The following is a 23,209-nucleotide window of genomic DNA, read 5'->3' as shown; positions in this document are numbered from 1 at the left end:
GTGTTCTTTTAGAGACACTATTCTTTTTCTCATGCTACTATTAACTTTTTTTTCTTTTGTATGTTTTTGATTCATTGTACCTTGATATATTTTCCTTTATGTCCATTATGTTTAGGGTTTAGTGAGCTTCTTTGATCCATGGGTTTGCAGTTTTCATCAAATTTGGAATATTTTTGGTCACTATTTCTTAAATATTTTTTTGGTGCCACCTGTCTTCTCTCATTCTGGAACTCTCAATACCTGTTTATTAGATTTCCTGATGGTGTCATACAGATCACTGATCCTTTGTTTATTTTTATTTTTTTTTATTCTCTCTCACTCTCTCTCTCTCTCAATCTCTTCCTCATTTGAGATAATTTCTACTGCTGTGTCTTTTCTTCTTCAGTGCTTTATATGCCGTTAATCTCATGCAGAGTATTTTTTATTTCATTTATTACTTTTATCATTTCTGAAAGTTCCACTTCAGTCATTTTTAATTAAAATTTATTGGGGTGACTAGAGGTTAGTAAAATTAGATATGTTTAAAATTTACAATTCTGTAATACATTATCTATATATAACATTGTATGTTCACCACCCAGAGTCAGTTCTCCTCTGTCACCATATATTTGATCCCATTTACCTTCATCTACACCCTCCACCGCTATTTCTCTCTGGTAACCACTAAACTATTCTCTGTGTCTATGAGTTTTTGTTTCTTTATTTGTTTGTCTTGTTCCTTCTTTGCACTCCTATGCTCTGAGTCTTTTGAGTCTAACAACTATGCTATACACTTGAAACTAATATAAAATAATATTGAATGTTAACCTTAATTGAAAAATTTTTAAAGTGGAGAAAAGATCAAAGATATTGTAATAACATCTTAAAGTGCCAGATGGTTGCTGGACTTATCATGGTGATCACTTCTATAGCATAGAGAATAAAATCAATAATGTGGTAATAACACTGTATAGTGCTAGGTGGGTACTGTTGAATAACTGATATACATCTGAAACTAATGTAATATTGTATGTTAGCTGCATTTTAATAAAAAATCTTATATAAAAAAAGAGTAGGTGATACATATATGTAATGGAATATTGTTCCCCCATGAAAGGGAATGAATGGACCGGGAAGCAATGGAGTGTGCTGAGTGGAGTGTCAGACAGAGAAAGACAGATGCAATGTGATTTCGTTTATATGTGGAATATAAAGAACAAAATAAATAAACAAATAAAACAGAAATAAAATCATAGATACAGGGAACGTATTGACAGTTGCCAGATTGGAGGGTGTTTTGGGGTGAGTGAAAGGGGGGGAAGGGATTAAGAAGTACAAATTGGTTCTGCACAGTAATCATGGGGATTTAGGGTATAGCATAAGGAATATAGTCAGTAATACTGTAATAACTATGTATGGTGTCAGATGGGTACTAGATTTGTTGGGGTGATACATGGGAAGGTCTTGCGGGGCAGGGTGAAAAAAGTGAAGGGATTAAGAAGTACAAATTGGTAGTTACAAAATAGTCGTGGGGATGTAAAGTAAAGCATAGGAATATAGTCAATAATATGGTAATAACTATGTATACTGCCAGGTGAGTACTAGATTAGTCAGGGAGACAAATGTGTAACCACTATGCTGTACACCTGAAATTAATAAAGTAATATTGAATGTCAACTGTAAATGAAAAATTGTAAAAGGGCGGGCGGAATATGAAGGGGAATAAGAAGTCCAAATCTCCAGATATAAAACAAATCATGAGGATGTAATGTACAGCATAGGGAACATAGTCAATAATATTGTGATAACATCGTATCACAGTGTGTCAGATGGTTGCTGAACTTATCATGATGATCACTTCTTCAGGTATATAAATTTTGAATAACTATCTAGTTTCAGGTGTACACCTGACTCATATAATATTGTATGTTAGCTATATTTTAATAAAACTTTTAAAGCATATAAGGATACATACATTTATGCTGATATCAAAAATGATTAAAGCACTTAATGGGATAGAAAAGAAAACATTTGCTTACGGTAAAATTTTAACTAATAAACATAGAAGAATGAAGGAATAGAAAACAATCAATGGATGCCAAAACTAGCAAGAGACAGTTTAATAAGACTATAAATGTACACAATCTCAAGCAACCACTCTGAAAATTGTGCATTAATAACACAGAAGAAAATAATGACTTTGCACTAGAAAGATCGGATGGATACTACTTCCATCTGATAATAAATGTTAAGATCTCCAGTACTGGGGCAAACTTACATCTGGATAGGATGCACTGCGGAGGACCAGCATGGCTTCTCTGCCATACCTTCTGTGTCAGTTTGGGTTCTCCAGAGAAACTGAACCAATAGGATACATTTGTATGAAGAGATGTATTTTAAAGTGTTGCTTCATGCAGTTGTGGGAATGGCCAGGTCCAAAATCTGAAGGGCAGGCTGGCAATCTGAAAACTCAGGCAGCATTTCCATATTACAGTTCTGAGGCAGAATTCCTTTTTCCCTGAAAATCTCAGTTTTGCTTTCAAAGCCTTCAGCTGATTAGATGAGGTCTACACTCGTCTTGGCGTGTGATAACCTTTATTTAAAGTTAACTGATTGTAGATGTCAATCATATCTTGTAACATCTAGATTAGTGCCTCACCAAACAACTGTGCACCAGATCTTAGCCAAGGAGACACATGAAATATAATTATCTCATCTGCCAAAAATGTATAATCTAATGCAATTACAAAAAAAATAGATAAATACAAATGGGGGGTAAATTATGAAATCCTAATTATATAGCCTTTAAAAATGTCAAAGTAAAGGACAAAAAATAATGATTTAGATTAAGGTAAACCAAAGGCATGCAACAATTCAGTTTAATGTTGGAATTGGGATTCCATCCAGTATTGAGTGAAGAACATAATTGGAACAATTTATGAAAGTAGATTTCGAAATGTGGATTAGACAATTCTCTAATTTTGAGAATTTTGTTTTGGCTATGTAAGAGAAAATTCTTATTCTTACGAAGTTCATTCACACTGAAATATTAGAGGTAGGGTGACACTATCTCCATTTCACTCTCTACACTAGGCAGAATAATGGCCTTAAAACGATATCCAAATCCCAGCACCTGTGAACATGTTTCCTTACATGACAAAAGCAACTTTGCAGATGTGATTGAATATAGATCTTGAGATGAGGAGATTGTCCTGGATTATGCTAGTTGTCCCAATGCAATCACAAGGGTCTTAAAAATGAAACAATTAGGAGAGTCAGAATCAGAGAAATGAGGACAGAAGTAGAGTCTGTAGTGATAACAACTACTAGTTTTAAAGTTGGAAGTGATCACAAGCTAAGGAATGCAGGCAGCCTCTAGAAACGAGAAAGCAAGGGGCAGATTCTCCCTAGGCTCTCCATAACACCCTGCTCACACATAGTTTTTAACTCCAGAGGACCCATTTTAGACTTCTGAGCTCCAGAACCATAAGCTATTATAAATGTACACAATCTCAAACAATCTCTCTGAAAACTGTGTGTTAATTACACAGAGAAAAATAATGACTTTGCACTAGAAAGATCTGATGGATACTACTTTCATCTTCAATGTTAAAATATCCAGTACTGGGGCAAACTTACATCTGGATAGGATGCACTGCGGAGGACCAGCATGACTTCTCTGCCATACCTTCTGTGTCATTTTGGATTCTCCAGAGAAACTGAACCAATAGGATATATTTGTATGAAGAGATATATTTTAAAGTGTTGCTTCGTGCAGTTGTGGGAATGGCCAAGTCCAAAATCTGAAGGGCAGGCTGTCAATCTGAAAATTCAGGCAGGATTTCCATGTTATAGTTCTGAGGCAGAATAAATCTGTGCCGTTTTAACCCCCTAACTTTATGGTAATGTGTTACAGTAGCAATAGAAAACTAATTCACTCTGGAATGATTCAGAAGAAGTATGCATTTATTTGAAGTTACAGATAGAGATAATGTAAACTAAATGAATCAAACATAAAATGTTAGCAAATTTTGGTTAACAGTTGCTAGGAGTTTCTTGTATTACTCTTGTACATTTTAAGTTTGAAATAATATTAAAATGAAAAGAGACCCAGAAAAAGATTGTTGGATTTTAAAGACAGAGAAATATTCACAAATAGATTGATACAATGTGCAAAATTTGCTTCAAATAAAACAGAGAGGAGGGAAGTGTGTAGGGTATGAATACTCAGCATAACCCATTAACTCTGGGTTAATAGTTGTTAAAATGAGCAATATGGAAAAGAGTTTGAGTATCGTTTTTGTCTGCTTTTGTATGTGTTTCAAATTCTTAAAAAGTCAAAAAAACAAAACCATTTTATCTAAAAATCTATGGAAGGGAAAATGATGCAATACTAAACATTTCATGTAACCATCAGTCTATCTGGGGAATTAGTGGCCTCAATTAAAAAAATTGGCATAACTCTAACACCATAGTGTCATATCAGTTTAATATGCTTTATTTACTTGAACAGATAAACCAGGAAACAAGAGCTTTTTCTCGGAGTATGTCAGCCAGTGGACATTAACCTTCTCTGTTGCCAATGCTACTCTGCAGTTTCGGCAGTTCATTTTGCTTTTTGTCATTATAATTATAAGCACTACCAAAAGTGTTTAGAGCACTCTGTTGAAAACAGCAGTATTTGAAGAAACTGGATGTCACTTAAAATACGATCCTTGGATAAACATCACATGCTGTTGGCCTTTTTACAAAATGAGTAAGCATAGAGTTTGTTTCTTTCTGGCTGCCAAAGCCAATTCTACTTTCCTGGAGCATGCTAGTTAGCAGGTAGTTTGAGGAGACTATTGGGAAGGGACAGACGGTATGCATTTGAATGGCCAGTTTCACCTGTCCCCTTTTTTTGAGTAAATATATAATAGGGTTAAGGAAATATTTGTAAACAATTAAAAACAAACAGACAAACAAACAAAAAACTAAAACAGTTCAAACTGTGAACCTAACTTTTTGCTCTTCCCCAATGAGAGAAATAAATGAGAGCATGCATTTCTTGGCCAGATCCAATGAATTTAAATTTTCCATTAGCATATAATAGGTTTAGATTATAAATCCCTTTGAGCATGGGAATCAGTGAGGAAAAAACAACGCTCTGCAAGCTATTGCTCAAAAAAGCTCAAACGGTTATTTTAGACTACACTGTGCCTATAAAGAGAAAGATAATAAGTTTTATATGTGGCAGTTTTTTTCTAATAGCAAGATTTTTTAAAAAGCCATTTCATCTCTGAGAGATTCAGCGATCATCTTTGATGACAAGCCAGATGGCAGCCGTTCTCCAGCCTCGGTGCCAAGAAGCATGACAGGAGCCGCAATTTACCTTCCACGGTGAGGGTAGCTGCTGAAGCCCTCCACAGCTGCGGGCAAGCAGGCTGCTGCTGGTAGGTGCAAGCACAGTTGGTTCCCTCCCAACTTGGATGGAGCAGGTAAGAGGCTGAATCAGTACCCAGCAATTATGGAATTGGCATGCACTGCATTGTTTACTCACAGTAATATTCCTACTGGACTTTATTAAAACACCATCTGTTGTCAGGGCAGACAAAGAATCCAAACAGAAATTCAGAGCAAAGCACAGAGAGGGTAAGAAAGTGCGCGCATGCGTGTGTGTGTGTGTGTGTGTGTGTGTGTGTGTGTGTGTGTTGTTAGAGTCATGCTGCAGGACATGGTTGTATTTCTATGAGCCCAAGTTTGGTCCTGGAGGTTATCTTTTAACATGACGATATCCCCACTCTCCCAGATTTTTGTTTATTGGTTCCCACTGTCAGCGAGGCCAGAACAATTTGTGGTCCAAATGAAGTTGGCTGTGTGTGAGTTAGGCTGGAATGGAAGGCAGTGAGTGCATGCATATGTGTGGAACCCAATACATTAGCATTACTACAAATTAAAACCAAAATGCGGGAAAGTAAAGTTGTCCTGTTGAACGATGCTCAGAGTAAACTTCTGAGTTAATGTTCAGAATATAGGCTGAGTAATAAAGTATATCTGCCAATAATAATACCCTTAGGGCACAAGGAAAAGTGACTGTTTTTTACACTCAGCTGTTTTCTCTCTCTTTTTAATCCTGCAGATGGGGAGCAGATATTTCTAATATGCAGCTGGTCTCTACAAATGGCCAAGTGTAATTTTTCATACATCCGCATACAATTCCAGGTGAAATTAATTAGTCAGAATTCCCCATTAGATAATATACTAATAAAATGTGATGCAAGTAATTAAATATGCAAATACAAGAAAGACGGCATAAAACTCTGATGTACCCTTTCAATTTTACAAAAAGACATCTGTCTATTTGGAAATTTAGTGGGGAAAAAAAAAAAACCCTTAAAATAAAAGTGTAAACAATCCCCGATTCATGTGGCAAAATGAAAGCTGCAGAAAAGTGATTCTAAAACAAGCATTGAATACCTTCTGGGTAAAAGAATTGGCCCATTTGAAATATATATTCAGATATTATGGAGCAAATTAATCTGGAGTATTTGGGGGAAACCAAAGGGAAAGCGCATGCCGTGTATGACGTCATTGTCTGCTTTGCCTGACATTCAGACCGCTGATATTCTTGCCAGGGTGTGAGCAGTCATTTTAATTTACAGAAATTCTGTTTACTACTTTGCAAGCGTACCAATATTTAAAGAGAATTCAATGAATGAATGAAAAGAAACAGCTGCGACTCCTTCCACCTCATTGCCCACTTCCTCCCTAACTCTCCTCCCCAGCACTGCCTTATTTATAGGCATTTTGTTGAGCAATGGATTGGGTTGGCAGCATCTAACACACCAACGCTGGTTTGGTAAACTCTGAAATTCTCATCAGAAATTTTCTTTCCTCAGTGTGTTTTATAGAAAATACCATGATTAGCTGACTGCATTCTGGATTTATATTTTTAATAGGCTTCAAAATGCATTAATATAGTATGTATTTTTCCCCTAAAACTGCACTTACGATGGTTTTAAGCCTGTCCCAAATACTAGGATTTTGTACTGATGACATTTTGCCATTTACTAATGTATGCACGACATAATATCAGTTCCTGTAGAGTATGTTTTTTAAAAAATAAAGACATAATTCTTACTTTTGGAGAGCTTAAAATTTAGTTGGAGAGATAAGGTATATACTGAAAAAAAAATAGAAAACAATATCAGGTTACATATTCGTATAACGAATGTGGACCAACTTGAAAATTGTAGGAATTCAGAGGAAGAATCAATCAAGGAAGGAGTTAGGAAGGAAGGTCTGGTTTACCTGACTTTTGAAGTTGAGAAGATTATGAATAGGTTAACAGGAAAGAACAGACTTGTAGAGAAAAATGGAAGGGCAGCCTTTGCAAGGGTGCAGAAGTGGGAAACAAGATGCGGGGTCTTCCAGGAACACTGAACTGAGTTCTTGGCCCAAAGCAGCAAATACAATGATGATTTAACGCGAAACCTGTTGCAAGAAGCACCCACGGTTTATCGCACCTCACCCAAGGACACCTGTCTTCCTGAGAGCATGGTAAAGATTTTAATGGAGAAAGTAACTTTTAAAAAATATTTTTAGGCTCAATCAAATTTTAATGTACAACACTGTCTGCAAAACTGGCTGTATAAATATTTGAAGAGCAAAGTTTACCCAGAAAGAATGAATTGGCAAACTGATTGTAACAACTAAAAAATACAAATAATAAGGAACTGTTACAGAACCTAAATGCCCTTGTTGTAATTTTGCCCCTGATATGTGGTAAGAATTTTGTTTAGATTTTACACCCGCAACTAGAGCAGACCAAGTGCATTTGTCGCGGTTGCTATCACTTGGGTCGGAGCTCTTACCCAGGATAGCAGAAGGATACATGGTGAGGTTGAGCCATGCTTGAAAGGAGTGGTTCTATGGCCAAAGACAAAATAACTTGTCTCTGGTGTCAAGTCTGAGGGTGAGCTCAAACTACACAGAATAAAAGTGTTGTAAGGTCTGGAGCCAGGAAGAGCTGGAATAGGTTAAGAGATGGGCATGTAAGTGGAAGCCATGATAATTATGGTGGTTATCAGTGTTGGCTGTATGTGGTACTAAGTACGGGCCCAAGCACAGGTTTTCCAGGAAGGGAGGAAAATATGGCACTATTTTATCCCATGGTATAAATTTTAATAAGGTTTCTCTTTTATCCTGATAGAAATTGATCCTACCTAAAATAAAAACACTGTCTTTTACTATCCTTACTATCTTTTAGTCCTTACTATCTTTGAATTACATTGCTATTTGCTTCATTAGCACAAGTAGTTGACAAATAGATAACCATCTATGTGGAATGATTAGAGAATTTGAAAGAGACTTTGTTGGGTAAAATATTACAAAATAATTATTTATGGGAAGTAATATTTAACCTATCTTCCTTATTTTCCCTAGTACTCACTCCTCACACTTCTCCATTGGAAAATTAGTAAGAATAAACTTCTGGTTTGGGGGTTATGCTTGGAGAACAGCAAGAAATTTTCTTGTTCTTTTGCCACCAGAGTCTTTCCTTCCATCTGCTATGCCAAATGTGGGTCCCTTCACTAGAGTTGATGAATTCACATGTAGATCATTGGCTTTTGACATTAATTCATGACACAGGCTCATCTCTTTACTCACCAGAAGGATTTAGTTTGAAAACTTCAGAATCTAAAGGGAACACTGGAACAAAACATATTTATTAAAGTGTTTCCTGTTTTATGGCAAACAGCTTTGCAAACAATCTGGAGTGTTTTCTCTGGGGCATTCCTGCCAATCTCAACAACTGTTTTCCTTACACACATGTGCATGTGTGTGCTCACACACACACACACTGCCCTGAGATTTTCAGCGTTTGGTGGAAAACAAAACAGAACTCATGAATGCAACAAGGCTGTCTCTGTTCCCTAAGTGTGCTGTAAAGCAGTTCAAATAGTGTGGAGATGACAAGCTTAGGCTGTCACCACCTACACTCCCTTGTCACTGGCTGGCTCCGTTGGGTGAGAAGTTTTGGAAACAATAGAATAAAAATATCCCAAGGCGTGTGTTTACACCACAGTGTAGAAAACTGAGAGAATCTCTAAAGCAGCCCTTCATGTCTGTTTACATCTTGAGCTGCTGAAGAAATCTCTCTCTATATAATGCTGGACTCCAGGAAGTAGTACCTCAGCCTTATACAATTGTACACCTGTTGACAGTAACAATTCCACTGGAGGCTTTCCACAGGCTCCTCTATTGTATTGAGATGGCAAGAGCCCCTAAGCGCAATTGAAATTTTCCTTTCCTTTGCTTTTTTTCCCAATGGTAGTGATAAGTATTTAGGGCAAAGGCTTCCATGGCTCTCTTGATAGAAGGACACTGGATTGAAACATCATTAATGTGCCGATCAGTTATAAATGTTAACACTTCAGCTCAGAAGCCAAGACTGTCAGGCTGTATTCCGTCTGTCCCAAAGGCAGAGTTTCCAGCATCCTCCTCTCTGGAGAGCTGATCAGAAGTGATAACCCCTAAGGGAAGTCTTCAGATAGAGTTACAGAATATTGGAATGTGTCTTTATATTTAGAAGGCATGCATGCTAAAACTCTATTCCTGGCTATGCCAATTTAGGAATGTACTCTCATTGTCTTCATGATCAGTTTGTTATATGTATCAAAGTAAGGGAATATTCCTGTTCACAGGGAAGGAGTTGAGATTTGAGTCTCTTCATATCGGAATGATTAGAAAGAATGAAGAATTTTTGGAGAGGATTAAGAAAACAGCCCAAGACAGGACTTTAAATGATATACATAGGCAATGATAGGAGGAATGTAACCTAGGAAGGGTAAAAGAGGACTAAGAGAAGTAACTTCACTTATAGCAGACCGTATAGCAAATCTGAGTATGTTCTGAGACATAAGCGACAACTTTAACACTTGATGTTACAAGGTGAAAAAGAAGACAATCAGTCATGGTGTGTGGGGACTCTCTGCTGAGAAGTATGGACCCAGGTTTATGTAGACTGACATGGTCTAAGTACGCTGGGTCACTGGAGCCGTCCTGATAAAGAGTCATCTTAAATTTAATAAAGCACTTCTTACATTGAATGCATTCTGCAAAGAAAATCTGGAATATGTCTCTACTCATTTTGAAGTCCTGGGTAGAAAACCCAAGTAGATGAAAGCAACTTCAAATGGAATGTTGTGAATTGGGGGAAAAAAAAGAAAAATCTGGAAGTGAACCACTGAAGAAGTTATGAAGAAGTTATCAAAAGAGGATTTATTATTATTATTATTATTATATTTTTGAATTATTATTTCAGAAGGATGGAATCTTGGCAGGGCTAAAGAATAACTGGAAAAAACAAGGAAGAGAAAGACTAGATCAAAAGGGTAGTTTTAAACTAAAAACTTAAGTAACCATAAGAAAAATATTCTCGAGAAAATTTTAAGGCAAATAAGTGCAGAGAAGATAGCTAGAATTATGTAGAAGCTACAGAAAGCTTCTACATAAATACATAGAGAATAAATAATTAATTGGCTTGGATTTCATTGGAAAGAATTAAAGACCCCAGAATTCAGAAAATAGTATAAGACCATGGATAAAATATGGCAGACAATGGAAAAGAATGCTGTGTTTGAATAAAAAAAGAAAAAAAGAAGTAACAAAAAGGAGATCTAAAAGTAGAACAAATTCCTTTATCAAGAAATTATATGCATATATGAAAACTTTAATGCAGAAAGCATGTTAAAAAGCAGTGGGGCAAAGATTAAAATACAAAAAAAGGTTTTGTTATGGAAGTAGACTTCAGACTATTTTGTCAGCTGGAATTATGGATAAAGTACCCCAAATATAGATTAAAACCTGACACAAATACAAGATATATTCAGAGTGGGAGAATTCAATTGCTAGGATATTTGTTGCTTCTTGTTCTTGGCAGAACATCCAAGAAATTCTTATCTTGTCTACATTTCCTTAAGTCAGTATTAGGGAAACTCTTATTCCAAATTTGTTTTTAAGCATTTAATAATTTGCAGTAATGAGAAAAGTAAGGAGAGTGTCCATGTCATTTTAGTCTTTAGTTCTCAAGAAAATGAATTAATAATGAGGACATCAAGCAAAATTCAGATGTAATTGTGTTAGGGTAGAAGGGAATGCTGTAGGTTTAAACAAAAAGTAGATATCATTTAAATTTCTAGTGAATAGTTTACGTATATCTAGAATACAGTGTTATTACCATATGTTACACTAGATCATAAAATTGGACTTCAGAAACTCTAAGTTTTATACAAATAAAGTCACTGAAATAGAAATTTGCTGTAATAACTCAAAATTTGGCAATTAACTATGTCTCCATATGGGGAGAGGAAAAATGGTCATACTGGGCTAGTTACTAAGCAACCAATTTGTAGCACACTTATCTCACCAGTCTGAGAGGAGAATAAAGAAATGATGCTCTCCTCCTATTAGACCCTATTAATCCCTTTTAAAGGGACATATTACCAATGCAAAAATGGAAAGTCATTTCTTTAACAACTTACTGGTAAATGGGTTTTGCATTTCTATGATGCTTCTTTTCATTTTTATATTACATTTTACTATTTCTTGAGACATAACCACTTTGGGAATCATGAAAGCAACAATGAATGAGTGAATGAATGAATATGTATATATGTCTATATATATATATACACAACAGATAGTAGTGTTCAAGGTTTGCCTTTGACATCCTTTTATGGATTATCAGATAAAACTAAACACAAAGTATATTATTACTAGTTTTTCAAATGTTCACTCATAGTCTAAAAATATTTGTCTATTAAAATATAAAGTACATACTAAGAGCCAAGGAAAATATAAATGTTTACTAAACAAAAAGACACACAAATATTCAAAAATATTCCTAGAAGAAATATTACAATTGCCAAGACCTAATGGGGATATGGCAATCATCCAAGACAATATATTCTTTTTGAAAAGTAAGTTGGACCCATGATTTCAGAAAAACTGACTATGTAGATGAGGGTCAGAATGTATTTTATTTGCCTAAAGAGGAAAAAATAAATCTTTGTTGCTTTAGAAGAACTACAGCTGTTTTTCTTGAAAATTATTCTACACACTACCTCATCAGAATTACCCACGGTACTTTCTGAAATACAGATCCTTGGACTTTTTGCCATACCTACTGAACCAATCAGATTTTCTCTCGCAAGGCCCATGAATGGGTGCTTTTAAACAAGTGTCCTAGGAAATCCTTAGGCAGACTTAAATTTGAGAACCACTTTTCATAGTTTTAAAGCTTTTCATTAGGAGTTTTCTGATAATGTAACCAAAGCTTCAATTCTACAATGATCTGAAATTTCACTTTGTGAAATAAAATGTATTTGCAACCTGATTGCTCTATTTTTTGGTATAGGTATGTTTTATAGATTTGATTTTATTGTCCATGGAAAGTTAAAAGTGCTACAACTCTTAGGGGTATAAAACTATACCTATCTGTGATTGTCATCTTGTTCAGTTAATAAGAAATAATAGCAATCATATCAGCTTGGGAAATGACAAGAATTATGGTGACCATTTTCACCTTGAGAGATGAATAGTAAGATCTCCAGAGATTATTTTCTGAGAAAAGCAAAATACCCAAATCTGAGTAGTATTCAAAGTTTTAAAAAAATCATAACCATATGCACAATGTAAGTACAACAAAATTGCGATGTATCTTTCATTTGGTTCAGATTATGGAATGTGTAAATAAATGGAATAAAGTGGGATAAAATTTTTTGCTCTTCTAGTATCACTTTAATCATTCAGGTTTGTATTCTTTCCCCCTCTCTCCACAGGGAGAGAATAGCATGGAGAAGGGAGGTTTGGGGAGAGGGAGGAAACACAAGACTGCCAATTGTTCCAGAAATGAATGTTTTTATGGTACAGGAGTCCATTGGGGATTCAACAGAAGCAAGTAAAACTAATTACAAGAGATAGCAGCTCCCCTCCCCTAAGGATGGCATTCAGTACTGACCTGCTAAAAAGATAAACACCAAATACATTTATTATCATAGGGGTCGTGCTCTCCCTGTATGGAAACAATCCGGAATCTGTTGGCACGAGGCTTGTATCATGTGCCACCTGTATGGGAGCAGCAGTTCATCTGAGGACGACTCCATCACACTGTGCAATGCAAACACGCTGAAACTGCAAAACATCTGTGCCAGAACTTTTGTATCCTTATAAATCATTCTCCAGCTCTTGCTGGGGCAACAAGAAAAAAATTGCTGGCATATAAATGTAAATTATTGCATGTCCTCTGGAATAGAATAAGAGTCATGTTGATTTACCAGCTACGCACTGTTCCTTAGTTAGTCTGAGAGTGGGGACTGGTTTTAATGGGGTGGAGGGACTGGTTTCTACTGAATCTTTCATACATAATTAAAATAATAAGAAATCAGCATTATCGATCACACTTTCTGGGTCGAAATTACCATCAATCCTTGGAAATATACTGGAGTGAGAAGCAGGTGGAGAATTTCACACCTCTTGTCAGCATAACAGCTGATCTTGTCTTATTGTGCCCAAAGTAAAATTATTTGCTGTATACCAGCAGAGCAAACACCAGTGGTGTGCTCATTCCCATTGCCATTGACACTATGGGTTTAAATACTATTCAGGGGTCAAGAGGAAACTAATAGAAAAATTTCTCTGATTTTCAATTCACAGTTTTGAGAAATGACATTGCTAGGCTTGGTTAAAAAAAAAATGTATCCCTAAAAGCAATAAACTTCCCCATAATTTTGGTGCCTGTGCAAATGTATGTTTCTCTTTTCTCCTCCCCCTCCTCCCCCTCCTCCTCCCCCTCCTCCTCCTCCTCCTCCTCCTCCTCCTCCTCCTCCTCCTTCTCCTCTTTCTCCCTCTCCCTCTCCCTCTCCTTCTCCCTCTACCTCTCCCTCTCCCTCTCCCTCTCCTTCCCTTCTCCCTCTCCCTCTCCCTCTCCTGGTTTTCTTTAGGACTGTTCATTGTGTTGAATTCAGTCCTAATGATGAACAAGGAAATAATGCTAATACATGAAACATGACCTATCTTCAGTAGATGGCTATGCAGATGGCTCTTTGCATAACATAGTGACTAACTGAAGTCATTCCCCAAAGCACTAACCTGAACATTAATTCCATCAACAAAGTAACAGGTGAACTAACAAATCCTCATTATCCTTGAAATTATATGTTTAGGTTTCTCAATTGACAAGCAACATTAGAATGGTAGATGCGAATAAAGTTTATCCACAATTTCCTAGAAGCTACTGAAACTTCCAACTGAGCCTCTTTCCAGAAAAGGAAAGATGTCATTATAGACCAATGAAAGAAATATACATACTCACATATAAATGTGCACAGGTTCATATAATTGTGTTTTTATTATATTATTATTAAACATTCTTAAATTAGCATTGTTAACACTTAACATTTCTATTATTTTCACACATAGATATAAGCATATACTAATGTTGTCTATTGATGTGTAATCAGATGAAATGTCATGCTTCCTGAATGAGCAGTTAAACTTTTTGGACAGTAAAATATTTGTCATTTTCTAATCGTGACTCTAAAACTAACTCCTAAGGAGGCAAGTCAATTTTTTTGTTAAGGTATTTATCTTAGGATAACTTCTATGGTATGTGGCAAATATTATAATAACCCGACTTTTCACTATTTATCTTGAGGAAAAATCTGAAAATATCAAAATGATCCATGTACAGAGACATTGCCTGCAGTATTGTTTTCAGGAATGAAAATTTTAAAACTTGTCTAAATGCTCAACAACAGAGGGGAGTAATTATGATTTATCATATTGAATAAATATACAACCTCTAAAATAGTTTCAAAGTACTGATTTTGAAACTGGATAGCAACTGGAAAAATAAAGCTGGTGATATAACTATTCAGAATAACAAGCAGCAAGTAAAGGTATATTTTTGCTATATTATGCATACCTATGTCAAAAACCACACAAGTGGCAGGAAAAGCAGTAGTTTCTTTACACCTGGTGGTTTTTACAGCTTTTATCATGGTAGTTTTTAGTCCATTATTTATATAATTAAAACTAAGACTATCAGGGCATTCATTTTTGCAGATTTTATGACACCATCATGACAGTTCTTTAACATACTTTAAAACTGAATAACTTATTGAGCTGAAACAATTTTTTTCAAATGCAATTTTAATATGTAAAGTTGTCATTTTTTTTCTCTGTCCTTTATGCTTAACAGCAAATTCTCCTGCTTTGGGAGTTCCAACACATCACTCCCCTATGTCCCCCGGCCCACTCCCCATCCATAGAGATTTCAAGGTATCTGGTAAAGAAAAACATAACTTCCCTCAACAAATGCTTCGCACTAGTGTTAGTATTCTATCGCTGCATACTAAATCACCACACACTCAGCAACTTCAAACAACATGAATTTTATCACCTCACAATTTTCCAACGGCTGGCGTTTGGGCACACAGTAGCTAGCCATCTATCCAGGGTCTCTTCTAACTGGAATCTAGGTGTCCCCTGGTCCTGTCATCTCACCTGAAGCTCAGAGAGCTCTTCCAACCCACTCAGACTGCTAGAAGACTTGCCATGGTAACATTCAAATCCCTGCTTTCTTGCCAGCACTTAGCTTAGGGGTTGCTTTTAGCTCCTAGGCGTCACCGACATTCCTTGCCCCATGACCCTCTCTTTGCTCCTTCTATACCAGCGGAGGAAATGCTCCCTTGTTTGCTCTGACAGAGTCTTATATAACACAGTGTTGTAATGTGAGTGGCTCTCCCACCACCTTACTCATAGGAGGTAACCTAGTAATCACATTGGCTGAAAGGGCGAGGATCCCACAGTAATGTACACCAGCAGGTGGGGTCCTGGGGGCCATGTCAGAATCCCGCTTACCGCAGTACTCCTACCTACGTTATAACAAGGAGAAACAACTTTAAAAAATTATTTTCTTTCTAAGAAAGAAGTGATTGCGTCAGATATAAAATATATAAATAAATTTTAAAAACTAAATATGGTCTCCAGAGAGCAAAGAGAAGCAGAAATTATTATTTTTTTTTATGCAGATGTGCCACAATTTTTTTGTGTATGATTTCTGGGAGGGACAACATTCCCTTTGTGAAAAACTAAGTAATGATATATATGACATTTATGGAGAATTTGTTTTTTATTAAAGACATTAAACTGCTAAGGAGCTAGTGTCTTATTAAGAAATGAATTATTACTCCTTACCCTCAATATTTTAGTCTGTAATCTGCTTGCATTTCCTCATAGATGAGTATCTCTGTTCAGGTATATCTTCAGGCTAGCTTCTGCAAAATATGGCAGATGTTACAGTAATGAAGGGTACACCCAAACCAAAATGCATTTGCTTCCCTGCAGCTCTACTCTATACATGAATATGTTGCTATTTACATGATAGCCCATTTTAGTTTAAAGCATGCCAAGTTGGTCAGTTCTATGGTACACTCATCAAAAAGTAGTTATCTACCTTCTTTCATTGTGCAGACTAAGTCAGGAAAATTGATAGGTTAACTGCTTATTCTGAGGTTTCTTACTAATCGGTGATGTAACTGGGATTATAATTCTGCCTTTACTTGTGTGTCCATAGGCACTGTATAAGTTTGAGTTGTGATAGCAATAAAAAAAAATAATAAAAAAAAGAAGAACTGAGGCAATGATACGAGCTTCCCACTTAATTTCCCCAATAGTATTTCTTTGGGTAAAAACAGTATTGCCATCAACTCTTGTCCTCAATGAATTTACTGAGTCTTTAGACATAAACACAGATACATGGATCTTAATGTTCCGAGCCATCAAATTCACTGTTAATCTCCATCTAGGAACATGATTTTGCAAACTCATTCTACAATTGACTTAGGCAGTTTTTCCAAGTTTATCTCATCCAAAGACAGCAGACCAAAACTTACAACCCTGTGAGCAGTGAGACATCATTTAAGATAATTACTTACTTCTTTGTGAGTTTCTGACAAGCACCCTTCACATTGAAACACAGCTTTAAACTCTTGCAGCTCATCTCTCTGCAAATACAATTTTTAGCCTAACCCCTGTTGGGACTAACACCAAATAAATACGCTTGGAAGTTATCATTTACTCATTTATTTTTGCTACAGTGCACAAAGTGTTTCTTGTTTGGCAGGTATTTCTATTTTCCAAATTTAAATCAAAACAGAGTTCCAACGGATTAAGGAAATTTTCCTTAATGTTTCCTTAAAACATTTCCTTCCAGGAGTTAACCAATATCTTCTCAAAATGCTTTTTCACCAGTATGGCTGGTGTTCATCCTTTCATTTCAATTCTCTTTATACTGTTGAGTTTAGATGGTAGACACCTGTGGTTTGGTTTTTTTCAAACATTTTATCACATTGTTTTTATTCCTTCCAGTAATTTTTTTCAAATAATCTCTAAAGAAATGTCTGATATCTTGGCTATAATGGTAGATATTGACATATAATTATTTTCAAACTTGCTTACACAATAGAGCCAAGTCAAATTGTTATATAAATGAAGGTCCTTATATAATATTGTATTAAGGAAGATTCTGAAAAAATAGATTAAAAATAAAATATTCAGCTCATTTACATTTAACTAGTGGTTTAAGCTGCAGCCTCATCAAGCATCAAAGAAGTGAGATAGATCCTTGGTCCACAAACTTAATGAATCATTTTCATCATCCTGAGCGTGTGTTACATTACAAATTTCTCTGTCTCCGGCCATCCTGAGATTTGGATTCAGTGGGTCTGAAAGTTGTCATGGTGTTTGCTAATACTGAACACACTGAGTAGATTAATGTTCTCACTATTTTCATCTATGAAGACATATTTCAAATGATTTTGTTCTTGAGGTATGAATATATACCTTATTTTATGGAAAATGGAGGTATTAAGAGAGATTTATAATTATTTACCATAAATATAAAGATCACGATCAGTGTACAGATCCTTATTAGAGGTTTTATCTAATGAATTTCAGTAACGTTCCTTAAGAGAGAATAGAAAATTTGCAAACTGTAACTATAAACTGCACTTAAGCAAGTATGTTTTTATCTATCTATTAATATCATCTATCTATCTATCTATCTATCTATCTATCTATCTATCCATCTGGCTTCCTATTTATCTCATCTGTTTGCCTAAAATTTTATTTGCGTTGCCTTTCCTATAATGCTTCTTAGATAACTGCCATGTAAACCCATTTTTATAAGTATTTCTATTTCTTTGATTGATCTCCTAAAATTAGAAAAATACCAGAAGCAATTTTTCAATGTGGATTTCCTATTTTCACCACTGTCTAACTTGCATGTGTTTCTTTCACAGTAAAGAGTGCTTGAGTTTGGTGACTACACACTCTAATGATTTTATCCAAGAATATACAGTTTCAAAACACACACACACACACACACACACACACACACACACACACACACACGATAGCAGAAATTTTCTCAGCCACCTAAACAGACTAGTTTTTTTTTTTCTAATTTATTTGTTATTAAAGTATAGATGGGATATAATATTATATATTCCAACATAGTGATTCAACATCTATATACTTTACAATGTGATCCTCACCATAAGTAAACAGACTAGTCTTAATGTTGGCATGATACTCATCTGTGTGAATGATACCATTTTAGAAGTGAATTTTCCCAGAAATGACGGCGGCAAAATGGGTAAAAAATACTTCAGAGGTTATCTTCTCTATACTTCTCTGTGCTTCATTCCAAGAACTATGTATAAGAACTATGTACGGAGTAATTATAGTTTCTGCTTATAGCTTTCTTATTTGGTATTACTCCAATATAGATAATTGACTTTAAGTGTGACCTTGTTCACATTAGTGAACTTGTTATCCAGAAAAGAAAACTGATAACAGGCTTCTTTGTCATCAAAGGGTGAAGAAATGTGACAATCTGGGAACTGGTTTTAGGGCCCCATCTGCTAAACCAGAGAGAAATCAAGATTTTACAGTTCTATAAATATTTTAGTGTATCCCATCATTTATGAACTGTGGCAGCTATCATAAAACGTCTCTGACTTTTGTTACAACTGCATATAAGGCCAGAAAATTGCATCTCGTGGTAAACCATAAAAACCTAAGTAAAAGCACCATTCCTTCCAGTATATTCTAAAAATATACAACCTCCCTGTCAGTACATGGCAGAGTAGTTACCATCCCAGGATGCCTGTTTCTTTCTCATTTTTTTATCTGATCTTACCCTGGTCTTTTCAAGCCCTTTTGTATTTCAGTATCTTTTTATGTTTCATAAATAACAGCCATGGCCATATAACAGCTGAAATAGATTTTACTTTGTCACAATATACTGTAAGCAAGAGACACTAGATGATGATAATGCTGTTATACAATAAGCTTTCATTCTGAGTGTCTAATTGCTCAAGATGTGATTCTCATTTTGTCTGTACTGAGACCTTTAGTGTCATGATTAGATTAAGTTAAGTAAGAAATGGTCAGCAGATTTATAAGAGACAGCTACTCCTGAGGAACTATACAGAAAAAAATATAAGTAAACCTGACCTGAGAGTGAGATTAAAATAGTGATTTGTGGATTGCTTCATCCCCTTATTCCATACACTCTTATTCTCTGACTTTTAAAAAACATTTTATGATACTTGTGATATTTTAACACTTTAATATGTTTGGATCCTTCTGATGGCCTCTGAAACATGTAAAAGCTTTGATGGTCATGTCACATTTTAAGGAGGACAAACTATTCAACTGGCATCATTTGATCAGACGACAGAATGTTTTTCTTATGACTAAACTATACAAGATTGATAGACATACTCAAGTTAACAAGGTAATAGATCTCAGGGTATTCAGTAATATGTAGAAACTTGAGAGCTCTCATTGTATCCTGATATGCATATGATGCTATATGGATCATATTGGGGATTAGGCAATAATATTACCCATTGCTGTTCGTTTTTTACACATAAATGAACACATGATTCTCAATGTCCAAATTCTGCCTGAACATTGATCATACAAGTCAAATACTTCCAGCTTACTTTTTAATGTGATTTCCAACTCCATAAAATCAGTCCTTCCGCTCTCCTTTTCTTCCCTATAAATATGCCATTTTCATTTGCAGTGAATAATGTCAGGCTAATACTTGGGATGAGAATGTAAATTTGAGATAACATGAAGTTGATTTATTGTCCATGAATATAGTTTGGGCACACTGAGATTCATGACAGACTGCCCTTTGGGCCCATGTTCTCAGATACAAGTGGTGGAAATAAAATCATATCCTGAACCTTCCTCTTATACTCTACGAGCCCAGCTCTGACCTGGAAAAAAAAACATTCATGCACATACAAAGTGAGTGGAGGAAGAAAGAATGGACAGAACTCCAGGAACACTCTTAAGGTACTGGCAGAAATTCGGCAGAAAGATGAGTGCCATGGTGTGTGGCCCTGAGACCACCACTGCCCAGGGCTGGAGCTTCTTTCTGATACTGCTGGACTCCTTCCAAGAATAACAGGCATGAGAAGATATCACGTGCCTGAACTTTTCATGGCAATGACAGGAGGAGACAATGAAGACTTCTGATTAAGAAACTGGTTGTTTGGAGCACTTGACCTAAATTTTCTGGATGCACTGATCTGTGAATGTGCTGTAGAACAGAACCCAATAGTGAGAGAAGGGCAAGGGCTGACTACCACAGTGATGGGAAGAATTGATCATGATTAACAAAAGTAACATATACATTATACTCTTGTGAAAGAGACTTGAAAGGTTTGCCACTTGCTTGCTAAATTGATTTAATATCTCACATCCTTAATTTCCTCTTCTATAAATGGGCTCCCCTGTGCTCCCAGTATAGTGTACTGGCAGGAGGAGGCTACTTATTAAATATTCTGAGTAGCACCCGTCTATCCATAGTTACTGAGAGAATCAAAGTGTGTTAGGTAATGAAACTCTGCATACAGTACCCGAAGCAGAGTAAGTACCCAAAAATGGTTTAGCCGTTGTTACTATTTGTATTATTGTTCCTGACACATAGTAGGTGCTCAATAGACTTTGGTTGAATTGAATTAATTTGAACTGAAATGTATAGAAGTATTATATATGGATATTGTTTCACTCATTGAAAACAGCCCCAGATGGGGATATTTCAGCTATTCTCAAATAGGAATGAACTGAATGAATATTTAATAATGCCAGCTGTGGTATTAAGCACTGTCTGGTATCTGCCCTATAAAATTATCATAGTAATGCTATAAGTTAGGCATTTTTCCACTTTCGTGATAAGGATGCTAAATTTCAGAGCAGTAAATTAACTTATTTATGGTTACATAACGGAATGACAAAAAACAGGATTTGAACTCAGGTTACCTGGCTCAAAACCAAAAGACATAGGAGAGAGACAATAGCAGACTGAAGAAATGTAAAAGTTCTCAAGTCCGTGTTCTATCTGTCACAATAATAATAAAAAAAATACTATAAATTCTGAGTAATTAAGATAATAGACACTTAATATTTTATCTAAAAATTCCTACACTCTCTTAAAATGTTGTGGTTTGTGAAAAGTAAACTAAATTCTATAGTCTCAAACAAATAAGTTCTATAGTTAGAGATCAGTGGCTAATTAGTTCTGCATAATCCGTGCTCTTCCTCTCCACAGAGTCCTGGTGGGGACAGGACATATGGTTGGTGTCACTGCAATATCGCTATGTGTTCTAAGGAAAGAGCTCCCACACACATGAACAAAAGCACACTGCAGTAACATTCCACTAGTGACTTTTTTAATATGCCAAAGAGGAAGGTAACACTATGTAAGACCTTATTTATTGTTGTTACTGTGTTTGTGTTGCTGTTGTTTCACCAGGATTAGGACCAATGAGTAGAAATGATAAGGAAGTAGATTTAAGTTCCATAAAGAACTTTGCAACCATTAGAGTAGTTTCTGAGTATTACCTACTTCAGAAGAGATCTTAGCAATGGATAGGAAATACAATAGGTGGCATCTATTTGCCTTTTGACTGGAAATTCTCTGATTTTATGGAAGAAGGCATCCCTACAGCAGACGTTCTCCTTTAATTGATAATTTATAGTCACATTTTTAAACAAGAAAATGAATTCTTTTTAAAGAAAGACTTTTCAAGTAAAGTGGAGAGGCCTGGACACAGGTAAACTTATTCAATCACATAACCTGGACTCATTGAGCACCTTGTGTGTTTTGACCAAGGCAAATGTGGTTCCAACCTTGTGAACCATACAGAACAGCAGGTTCTAGTTGCAGACAATGATTCTGGCAGGCTAAGACTATGTATCCAAATAAATGTCTCAAAGTTTGAAAGTTAAGACATTTCAAGACTGCAGAGGGAAGGTGAAATTTTAATCAAAGTTGACTCTGACGTATTTCTGAGGTTCCTTCATCAACTGTGCCCATCTTCATTGTCCGTGGTTGGCTGCACTTGTTAAATCTGAGTGCTGACAAGACCACAGTCTCAGGATAGAGAGCGCCAAGTTCCATTTCCAAGCTGCCCAACTGTGTCAGAAAGCACAACCCCTCCTCTCTCCCTCTACAGTTAAGCATTTATGATGGGCCTGATAGAATGACTTCGGACTGTGGGAATTCATTTCCGAAGCAGGAAGTGAGATGAGGAAGCACAACAAAGCCAGTGCATGTTGTGGTAACTGAATCCATGTCTGCATTTAATCAAAGGGCACTGGTGAGTCATGACCAGGAGAGCAGGGCTCCCTGAGTCAGTAATCAGCAGCAGAAGCCCACATCAAACTACAGCTCCAGTGCTAGACTTCCTGCTCTCCATTGTTCCACAGACATTCTGAGAGTGGAAGAAGCAACAGAGATTGACGAGGCTTTTAAGTCCTTGTTTTCCAGCTCCATGGCTTCCGCAGAAATGTATGCCTGCAAGCCACAAAGCCAGAAGAGCACAATAGTATTTACCAAAAGAGCAGTGAGTAACCTTGCTGGATTTGGACACTGATGGCTGTCTGGGCCTCGTGTTTCAGCAGCTCTGTGATTAGACTTGAGGGAGATGCTGCGTTTCCCTCTTGTCCATGTTGGCACCTTGCCTGGCTGAAGGGGCATCCTTCCCTCATGTGAGTTATCTCTCTCCCCAAGGTCTCAGGGGACCTCCAAGCCAACTTTGCCTAGGGCTTTGCATTTTCAAAGCCTGTCCTTGAAAAACATTATCTTCCTGTGGCACAT

The sequence above is a fragment of the Rhinolophus hipposideros genome (genome assembly GCF_964194185.1).
Source record: "Rhinolophus hipposideros genome assembly, chromosome: 8".
NCBI classification, from domain to species: Eukaryota; Metazoa; Chordata; class Mammalia; order Chiroptera; family Rhinolophidae; genus Rhinolophus; species Rhinolophus hipposideros.
This window is presented reverse-complemented; position numbering follows the sequence as displayed.